Source organism: Empidonax traillii, unplaced genomic scaffold (genome assembly GCF_003031625.1).
Source record: "Empidonax traillii isolate 1590-97213 ecotype Southwest subspecies unplaced genomic scaffold, ASM303162v1 scaffold16:size2589160, whole genome shotgun sequence".
Lineage (NCBI taxonomy): Eukaryota > Metazoa > Chordata > Aves > Passeriformes > Tyrannidae > Empidonax > Empidonax traillii.
Window position 1 is genome coordinate 879,161 of NW_020955209.1, and position 11,218 is coordinate 890,378.

At 38.3% G+C, this 11,218-nt stretch overlaps 1 long non-coding RNA gene across 1 annotated transcript; it reads right to left on the reverse strand.

Annotated features, from left to right (window-relative positions):
* Window positions 1–4,038: 4,038 nt before the first annotated feature.
* Window positions 4,039–6,865, reverse strand: LOC114063034. The gene is made up of 3 exons (XR_003572491.1): window positions 6,605–6,865; window positions 5,945–6,038; window positions 4,039–4,308 (listed from the first exon to the last, which is right to left on the reverse strand). It is a non-coding gene; the product is annotated as an uncharacterized LOC114063034 (long non-coding RNA).
* Window positions 6,866–11,218: the final 4,353 nt, after the last annotated feature.

An 11,218-nucleotide genomic window follows, 5' to 3' on the forward strand; every position in this document is an offset into this window, starting at 1 on the left:
AATAGCTCTGGCAGAACACTAGCACTGCAGGGCTTGCTTGTTTCAGAAAGAACATGTCATATCAACATGATCATCATCTGTTGCAACATTACAAAATATAATACTGAGATTATAATGTTGTTGTCTGTAAGTCCACTTAGTCTCCTCTTTCCCCCCACCCCCAAGCCTGACCTCATTCTACTGAGGGACAGCCAACTACTTTTCCCTAGCTCTGTGGCCAGCAACTAGCTTCATGTATGACTTGTTTCGTCATCAGTCTTACACGTGTTGGACATCTCTCTAGTTGGTGAAATACTATGTCTGATGCCAGAAGAGGAGTTGAATACAGACCTTTTACTATGAACTAACAAGTCACTTACAGCCATTAGTCACTGAGTACCTTCTGGATTAAATAATACAGAATATGACCTAATCAAATTATCCATATTATCTCAGTGCAACAGCAAAAGTAGGCCTGATTTTGAACTTGGGACTCCAACTCCAGTTTCGGATTTACATACTAAACAGGTCTCAAACTTACCTCAATTAAAGAGCACAACTCAATGTACTCTAGATTTTGAATCACACATTAAAGAATACTAAAAATCTAAAGCTTTCTATTTTTTAATGACCACATTTGGATTCGGATTCAGACTTCTGTCTCATCTCTCTAAATCGGTTAATGTACACATTTCCTTTATAAACACCAACTTTTGCTGAATGAAAATCACTGCTGAAGAGCTGGGTTTGACTATTATCACACATAATAATTAAATCTCTTTATCATACTCACTGCTTTAGGCTAGTTAAACTAACTAGGAAACTTCTCTTGTTTTAAAGTCTCATCTAGAGATGATCCAGCTTACTACCAGTAACAACTGTATGTAAAAGAATGAGCTGTGCCATGAAGGATAGTTCCTGACAATTTGGGACTCATTGGTAAAGTAGGTAGGTAGGTAAATTTGACTAACAGTGGCTTTTCTATCCATTGCACAATAGCACTGGCACTACTTTCTCCAACAGCAATGAGAAGACAGCTAAAATGAAATGCTGCGTAGGTAAGTAATCTTTTTTTAACGTTTTTGACTGCTGACACATTTGATTACATCTATAGGATGGGCTACACTCACCAACAGTGTACAAGAGTGCGCCACCCTATTCTTAGTCAGAAACACATTTGCTCTGTGTCCCATTCTTGCAGAGGGTTTTGTAATGTTGCCTGGTCACTGCCTCCTTGTCTACAAAGCAAATATTCAGGGTGGAGAGGAGAAGAGGAGTTTTCATTTGTGAAAGCAAAAAGGTGAGAAAAAGAAAACAGCTTCCAATGAAAGCTGAAACACATCATGCAAATATACAGCAAATATACTCAGTATTTTTCTACTAGCAACATAGTATGTATTGCTTATGGACAGGCACATAGTCTCCACTGCTGCGCTACTCTCTGATAGAATGTGTCAGAAAGTGTTCTTTTAAAAATACTCACCCATTATTATGGAGGCTCAAGTCTCTGTGAGGAGACAATTCATCCTTACTTTTGGATTCACAGAGGGAACAAAAAAGGAAGACAGAAAAAAGGCAGAAATTAAGTGTTTAAAGATGAATGAATACATAAATATCATTATTAAGTTAAGGTAGGAATGTTATTACAGGAGCATTGTGGAGTAACAAAGTGCCTCATGTCAGCAATGAGCTCTTGGAGGATAGATCCCTGTTTCCCCAATAGAGCAATTAACTTCTCTTGGGTTAGGGAGGAGTGCTGGAGCTTCTTCCCACTTCTTCACACGAGCACTGCACTTTCTCTGTCTGTGCAAAATGTTTCAAATGCCTTTTTTTTTTTTTTTTTTTTTTTTCTGTTTCTAATCTTTTCCTGGATTACTGAATGTACAGTGAAACTTCTTATCTCATGCAGGAATTATGTTTATAGCAGAAAAGGAACTTAGGGACTGAATGCCTCAGGGACTTGGATGATGGGATGTAGAGACTTTTATCTGAGGTTTCTTTCTTGAATCAGGCCCAAGTTGGTAGTGACCTAAAATTGCCTCAGTCTGATGACTGTTTGGTCTCCACTGTGAAATGTGTTTGGTGGTCTCAGTTTAATTCCTGGTAAATACTTGTTTGCGCACTAAATTACTTCCATAACTGGTATCCATGTTGGCAGTCTCACAGAGAGGTCAAGGGTTTGATGGGAACCGGGACTGAGCTATTCCTTCATGCTGCGAGTTGGTCCCTTCTAGACATGCGAACTGAAGAAGTAGTGCAATTACAGACTGTAGAGGTCTGCTTGCTTTTTAATCTGCTTCCTTTTAAGACCATAAACTGCAATATGCTAACTCTGAAAAATTGTTTCAATTCAAAATAAAGCTTCATTCATCCAGGGTCCTTCTACCATGCTGAAGACCAAGGTGCCTCCAGAAACTTCAGATGATAAAGGATTAACCCATGTCAGGACATAGTCAGTCTGACTAGCATGGTTGATGATATATATTTTGGTGTCAATGCAGTGAACAAACAGCTTAATTCACATAAATAATGTCTGTCAGCCCTTCACACTTTCCCTTCTCCCTCCTGCTCATTTCTGGTCTCTCAATTTTACTGGTGGTGGTATTCACGTGAATACAAGAAGTATCAGATCAGGGTGATCTATAGGTTACAGAAAATGAGACACCAAAAATAAGTACATGGTGGAGTAAACTAAATAAGATTGTTTGCTCTCCTTAGCCCGTGCAAAGAAGATATTTTTTTCTTAATTTAAAAGCTTTCTGTTATTCCACACATCTAAAAATTTAAGATTATGCAGAGTGCTGTGAATAGCAGCCAAAGTGAAAAGAAAATTAGTATTCATCAATTATTTTCACACATTTTCAAAAGTATGTTGAGGACATGTTTCTACAAGTGTGCATTTGAAACTGATACGAACCAGAGGTCAGTAAAAAATTCACCCCTGAGATGGCAATTTTTCAGTCACAGATTCACACAAAAATTCATTAGGACCCTCCTGTCAGATTGCACTGGCAGAACTTACAATAAACCTTATGCTATCTATCAAAAGGGCACAGTAAAATTCAACCATGGGCATTTTCAATCTGCATGCCGTGTAAGCCCAAAAATGAGTTTAAGCACTGAAAATAACATCTGCTACATGCATGGTCTTAGAGTGCGATAAGATGTAAAGCGCAGAAAGAAATACAGATTGTTTGCTGTCACGCAGCAGATACAGACAGTTAAGCTCCAGACCTTAAAGTGAGGTTTGATCGCGGCTTCAGCCTATGCATGCAAGCTCTTCAACAATTATTAGCGTAAATTGTATTAAATCCACTCCGTCCAGCTGTTTAGGATTTCCAAGACAAGTCTCTTACTGTGTAGTTATAGCATTTACCATTGTAATTTTTAATTACAGGCTCTCATATTAACTGGAGCCACATGATTTTATCATGGTTGAAGTGAATAACAGCAGTGCAGTTGGAAATCTGTAAGACTGTATGCCACCATCTGAAAATACTGATCCATAATTAATTTTACAGTGAGGTAGGTAGAATAAGTATTTTCCTATAGTATATGCTTTCATATTTGTACATATAATGCATTTAAATGTTTTACAAAATACATGTAAGTTATCTGGAATTATTTTCTAAGCACACTATCCTTCTGAATTTTGAAGATATAATTTGCAGTAGATTTTGCAAATAAGTTAGAAGCCACAATGTGTATTGTCAGTATACATGTACATGTGATAAAAGGGCAACATTTGCAATACTGTGCTCCTTTTTTTCTTAATGGATGAACTAGAAATTAATAGCTGGTTTGTGAACCTTTCATTTTTCTTTTCCTGAGGTGAGTTCTGGACTAATTTCCTTTAAAATGTAAAACTGAGAATGGCGCAGAATATGTTGGTTCATGTGTGTTGAAAAAGATCGTAAAATTGGCGTCACTGTAGGCATTCAGATGCACAGAAAGTGCTAGTGGAAAAAATGAAACAGAGAAAACACCAACGCAGCCAGCCATATGATAAAACAGATTTTATGAATGTGCTTGTTTGTATCTAAGGAAAAGCTGGTCTGCCTTGAAGTTTGTCTGGTTTTTCCCAGTTTGTGTAACAAAAGATATTACCATTCCGCACTTTATTTCTGAAAGCACATTCCATTATTGAAATTGCCAGAATGACCTAAAAAAAAAAAACCAAAAAACAACAAACAAATCTTTTTCAAATCTATATGATCTTGGTATGTAATGTCTTCTTAACTGGACTTTTGCAGAACGGATTCTTCACCAGTCCTCTGCTTTTCAGAAAAAGCCCATAGGTGTAAAACCAAGCAGATGGCACAGCTGCACCTAGAAACACAGCACAGCTGTCAGCTGGGGAAGAAGGGAGATTTTCAACTTGCAAAGGTAAAAGCTTGATTTCATGTCCCTTCACTTCTGAGAAAGTGTAAGGGTGATCCTACACTGCCCTCACTTCTTCCAGGCAGATCCACATGAATTGGATGAAAGCTATATATGTGAGCTACAAGGACCACATGGCTCAACATGGCAATTATCTTTTTAATTTACAAGAGTAACTGCCAAAAAACTGGTAGTGATTACACATTTCCCCACTCCATGCATGCAGCTGCACTGGAAAGAAAGAGCATAACAACTCCGTCTTCAGTTTGCACGTGGGCAGTCCGAACCTTCTAAGCCTCAAAAGCTTAGTTGTACTATTTAACTGTGTACTGACTTACAACTTGCAGTGGGAAAAGAATCAGGTCCCAGGTCATCAGAATTTTAGGAGGTAATTTTCAAGCTGCTGCCAGAGCTAGATGACATGTCTTAATAAAAGTTTCATCTATCCGTCGCAGCTGAGAACAAAACCGATCTGTTTCCCAGCATTGTTTTGCTTCTTTGCAGTACTCACATAATGCAAACCCATCAGTACTGCTCTGCTGGCAGTTTCCATGAAGCGGATTTTCTATAAATCTGAGTATACACTGTGCTAAATTGTTCCTTCTCCTGCATCGCCTTGCAGAGCAGTATTACTCAACACAGTATAAAATTCTTAGTCATCGCGATCACTGGCCTTTCTGTGGCACAGACCCAGTTTTCTGTGCTGCATTCCTCATTTTATAGAACAAACTGGAGCTTGTTGTTGTTTGAAGAGTATTGACCAACATCCTGAACATTGCCCATTAGGGTCAAGCATGGAGCATTTCACCACCTCCCATTTCTCTGGGCTGCACGGTGTAGTGTCATTAAGTTTATACTTGCAGGAAACTGAGTCATCCACTCTTCTCTACTTTGATACACCACAGCTGATGTCCATTCAAAGACAGGAGCGGGCTTAGCATTCCTGTCCTGTGATATGTTACCTCTCCAGCAGAAACAGAGTGATTTTCAGGTTCAAGTTTACTACGGCATTGAATTTCTACCCTCAGCTTAAATAAAGTTGTACAGTTCTTCTTTCTGATCTGACTGATCCTCAATGCCCAACAAATAAAGCACATTCTATCACTATAATTTAAAGTATGCACTGGAAATTAGGGGAAGAAGATAAGAGAGTAGGAAAACCAGCCAAATTTCATTGATATATGCGAAGAAAGAATGTCTCAGCACTCTCATCCAAATGCCCAAAGACCACCAGGTGGAACAGCCCAGACAGCTATTGTAAAGCCTAGCAAAGGCAGGGTGATGACAAGAAGGGTAGGAGGGTGAAAGGTCCTTTGTAAATCTGCAGAGGGCCAATGCCAGTCACTGCTTAGGCCATTTCCTGGAGATAACGATTTGACAGTATTTGAATATCCCAACAAATGTATACCTCAGAGAAGGAGGTGGAGGGCGCTTGTACATTTGCTGTGTGTGTGCTGTGACACCAGCTGCCAGGACAGAACCAAGAAAAAGCAGGGCATTATATGCACCTAGCTCTTCCATGAGGCTCCGAGAGGAGTGTGCCCCTTGTGGCAGGAGTGCCAGGAGTACTCCAGAGGCACCTTACCTCCTCTTTTTTTCCCATAAGGTCAGGCTTCCATGTGAACTTCATGCAGTACAGATACACTCCAGACTGTCCTTCCTACTGGATGAATCTGTGACTTAATTAAGCACGGCAAAGTTGTTAAAGCAGAGTACCTGAAATAGTTCACGCTCTCATCATGATTTACTGGGCTTGGCACATCTACACCACCCACGCCAAAAACATGCTATTGATGACAAAACCTGAAAGTCACCACAAGCCTTTCATAATCTAAATTACAGAGACAGTGTCTGAGTAGCAATCACATGGCAAAGATTCTCTCTGCATGTTCAAAACCAGCTAGCCTGTGCAATCAGGCAGAAAGGTCAGGAGATGGACAGGGTTTTATCACCTGCAAATCCTCTGGGTTTTAGTCCTCTCATTAACATGGGCTGAGAAGATAGCACCCCATAACATCTGAAATAGTTGTAGTCATACAGTCACAAACATGTAAAGTTTTCCCCTCCAAACTACAAGCTTGTCTTCCTTTGTATAGCATCGAAGGCTGGGATTTGCACTGTATTATCACGTTAGTATCCACCAATAGTGGCCATGGTTGGACTTGATGATCTCAAAGGTCTTTTCTAACTTAATGATTTTATGGTTCTAGGGCAAACTCAACTGATCATTCTGAACCAGATATACCTATTAACATCAAAGCAAGACCTCCCCATGACTCTCTTAATTCTTGGACTATCTTGTGAGTCTGACTCCATCTCAAACCTAATTTCCTACATGTCAAAGCCTTTTCGTTTGCTTCTTGCCTGGTTGGTTGAAAATTACAGGCTGTTTCTCCTCTTGATTTCCTGGCATTTGGGGAAAAAAAAATTAAAGCTCCCAAGGGCTGTGTTAGTACTCTGTATATTTCCTTATGCCACTGCTGATATATGCACAAGCGTGTATGTGTGTCCATCTCACTCTGTTTCCAGGGTGGAGTCTGTATGCCTCTTGTGATGAACGGTGTACTCATTCTGCCTGACATCAGACATCAGACTTGAGATGTGATTGCCCTGTAAAAGATCAAGTGGAGGGTAATCTCAAAAAAACAAATACAGTAAGAGTTGCTTACAGGATCCCAAAGTTATGCAATCAGCTGAAGAACAGAGATGGGGTTACTTAGTCACTAACAACTGAGTGAAATGCAGGCAGGTATTGTCATTTTCTTTAGATAAGGTGCTGGGATAAAAAGAGTCTGGACTTACTTCCACTGAGCACATAGCAATAAATGTGGCAGCTTCTGAAAAGTGTTTGGGAAGGCAGAATTTTGAGAAGGCAGTATTTTTTGTATCTTGCAGGTAGGGTTAATGGGTCAGGTTTCCTTAGCTGGTTTAAATGATTCAGCATGATGAACAATTCTGTCTTGATTCAAAAGGAAGCTCCTGAATATTCAAGTCTACAGATAGTTAGAACACTCAACCAAACATCCAAACTTCACATCTGGTCTCTACAAAACCAAAACTTCAGAGTAACTGTGCGTATCTATTTACTAGAAATTTGGCTAGAAATCATTTTCTTAAAACTGTGACTTGGGGTTGTCTCAAATAGAAATATTTACTCTGGCTATTTAATTTTAAGTTGACTGTTTTGCAATTATAGAATATTCTGATTTAAGAGTAGGAGAAAAGCTGTTATTCTCTAGTGGTGAAATTTTCTTTTCATTCTCTGCCTTTCTTTTAATGGACAAGAATGAAAAGAAGGTAATGATGACAATTGTTGAGGGACTTGAGTGAGGAAAATCCGAAGCAGCAGTAGAAGAATTTTAATAATTATCTGTATTATCTGTAAACTTTGAATCTTTAGAATAATAAATTATTGAGTAGAAACATCAGAATTGGGCAGATTTATATAACAAACATTTGATTTTTTTTTTTAATTCATTAGCTTTCATTTGTTAGCATTTCTCATTGATTTCTCACAAAACTGAAACTCAGAATATTTGTTCTGCTGCTTTGCTAGAAAATTGGGGAAATTTTAAACAAAACATAGTACGTTTAATTTTATTTAGGCAAGTTTTTTTCTTATTCACTTAATATTCACTGGATTTTTATTAAGAGAACTACCTTCCTCAATGTCTACATCTATCTTATTGACATATTTATATCTTTAGCAGAAAATCCTAATTCAAAACTAGTTTAAATATAAAGACATCTCATAGCTTTTTAAACTTGTAAAGTTGTAGGTTACCTTAATGTTTAGTTTAAAGCCTTTGGGCTCTTTGGTATGAACCAAAACAGAGTCTTCCACAAGATGAAAAATATCTCTCTATTTAGCTGAGTTGTAAAAATTCTTCAGACCACAGAGCTGATAAATCTACCTTGGTTATACCCCTGAACATGAAAACACTGATACTTATAACGACTTGGAAAAAAGACTCTAGTAAACTTTTTTTCACCCAGTTTATCTATTGTCTTTTCTCATACATTTCCCATCTTAAAACAAGTCCGACACATACGAGCAGGAATGCCGCAAAAAACATGGGCGGGCTGTGTGTGTGAGTACATGGTGCAGGTGGACGCCAGCTGACTTACAGCACTGTCCCTGGACGAAGCCTCCTCTTTGTGGAGAGCGGAAACAGCTCCTGAAGAACCTGTGGCTGCGATCGGAGGCACTCTGGTTTGTACCAGCAGTAACAGGTCATTGCTCTCAACAGAGTGATGATGTGTGCATGGCTATGGCCAGTTTCAATTTGAGTTTTCAGGTTCACAAAATACTGAAACTCAAAGCACAAACAGTGGAGGGGATGTCCCAAAGTGAGCGCACCAGCTCCAGTTTCCAAAACCTATGCAAATTTTAGTTGATGCTTTTAGCACAGCCTTACCTGACAGTTCATACTACAAAGCCAGCTAGCACATTTTACAGTTATGAGCTCAGACTTCCCACAGGGTTGCAACAAGTGCCTCAAAAACTCCACCTTACGCTCCTCTAATTCAGGAGGGAGCTCTAGCAATATCTTCCACAAACACTCCAAAGAGTCCAGTGCAGAAGCGTCTGTGTGCCCTGTATGACTCACTGAAATACAGTGGGATTTAGGAGACATAGAATTTTTGTACTGGTTAAAGACATGGGATGAATTTTAGGGCAAAGCAATCTAAAATGACAAGACATCTGTCTTGAATTACAGTGGTGTGTAAATTATGATCCTGCACAGACAGTAGTGCCACCAGCCTGATCTAGATGTCAGCATCTTTTGTGAGGCTGGTTTAATTGTGTCATGGCCATTATTTGCAAATGCAGCAGTCAAAATATTCAAGTGAAAAGATTTCCTGAAAAAATCTGAAGTTCTAAAATATGTTGGCAAAATGTTACTCTTTTTTTTAGCGCTTTCAAAGAACAAATATAAAACTTCATGCTAGTGCAAGTCAAGACTGAGAAACACAGGAGATGCCCCACTTGTGATACTGTCACTTAAAAAATAGAGTTCTGTTTCAATTACAAATATTGACATTTTTCACACTGGAAAGAACTGTTACTTGGAAATTCTGAGAAAGGGGAAGCTGTTGGACTTAATATAAACTTGAATTATCACTTGAAAAGGAAACTTATGAAGATACCATTTCATGGAGAATCATCTCTCTATCCATTTATGAGCATAAGATAGAACAGGATTTAGTGAATCACTGGCATGTGATTCTATTCCACTAAAAATTGTCTATTTTCCTTCCTCTTCTCCTCATTTCAGGGAAAGAACAAAAAGTCATGTGAGGCTTTTCAACTGCATGGAGAATATGATTTTGACCTTTGTAGGTTTGCAGGTCAGTAGTATATTACTGGCCAGCATTCACTGTCAAGTTATATTACAGCAGCTATGTTAAGTAGTGCTAAATCAGTAATCTGAAGTAAATTAACAATTGTTACCAAAGGGTGATTCATTCTAATCCATAAGTAATTCACCTGCCCTTGATGTTAATAAAGTGGCTTATAAAAGTAGCATTTGATGGAAAAAACCACAGATGCCAGCAATAACATGAAAAGCTCTTACTTAAAGCAGTTAACAGCTGCAAAGCTAAGTGTAACAATAAAAGTATTAGTTAAAGATGTGTATATATAGTTAAGAGTACTTAGATTTTATTACTAAAATGTATAATGCGATAAAGTGCAAAATTAAGCTTTTTATTACCTCTCGAGTGTTCAGAAACAACACAGCAGAGAATGCATTTTAGTGGGCAACAACCACATGTTCACATTTCCCAATGTTTTTTTCTTTATGGGAAAAAAAGAATGCACTGGGCAACAACTTGTTTTTTTCCCATGTAAAAATCATATGCCAGTGATTCAGTAATTCCTATTTTTTTCTTATGCTTATAAACAGGCAGAGTAATGACTGTCAATAAAACTATTAAAGGATGGAGAATACCTCAGAGAGTCAACATTACATGATATATTTAAGATAAGACAGATTCGAACAGGTCACTGGTTTGCAGTTGCACAACTGTCTGAATTTTTTGGATGTAGTTCATTTCATTACAGTCTCCTGAAATTCTGACTTACGCATTGTTAGGAGCAAAACAGTTTGATGAGCTGACATTGCAGTCACTCCCAAATGTTAAAAAAACATGAGTCAGGGAAATCTAGGGAATGGTTTTAAGACAACCTTACTCTCTTCTATTTGTTTTCTGATTTCTGAGCCATGAGTGTGCACTCCCTCCAGACTTTCTGGCTTTCCTCTGCACCAATGAAGGCTAGAAATGCAAACTGATGATTCAAAGCACAGATCGAGAGTCCCATACAAAGAATTGCCTCCAAGATTTGGATTCACGTTAAAATTGCAGTGTGTCCTGTATAACCGTGTGGAAAAATCCACTCCCTCTACCTGTATTCTCATGTCTCACCTTCACTTGCCTTTAAACACTTGAGTGGTCAAGTTTTATTTGTTTGTGTCTTCATAGCAAGTCAGTGGTAAGTTTATACCCTAGGATGTCATCACTGGATATTATAGATTCATGGTCTCAGAGAGAAGGAGGACTGCTAGGTATTTTAAGAGATAACCAAGGTCATACTCTGCACTAAAGTAACAGCAAAATCAGAACTATGAATTACGTGGGTGCTCAGTCAACGTTTCTTCCAAAACCAACTTTCCTTTTCTAATTTCTAATCCCTGTGGTGGAAAAAATGTCAGGATGGAAAAGAAGTAAAAAAATTACTTTCATTTTCCCCCTAAAAATAAAACCTTTTCTTATGTCGTAAAATTATCAGAAATTTCCTTAGGGCTAATTATAAAGATTGGGGTTTTTTTGTTTGTTTGTTTGTTTTTTTAATAAC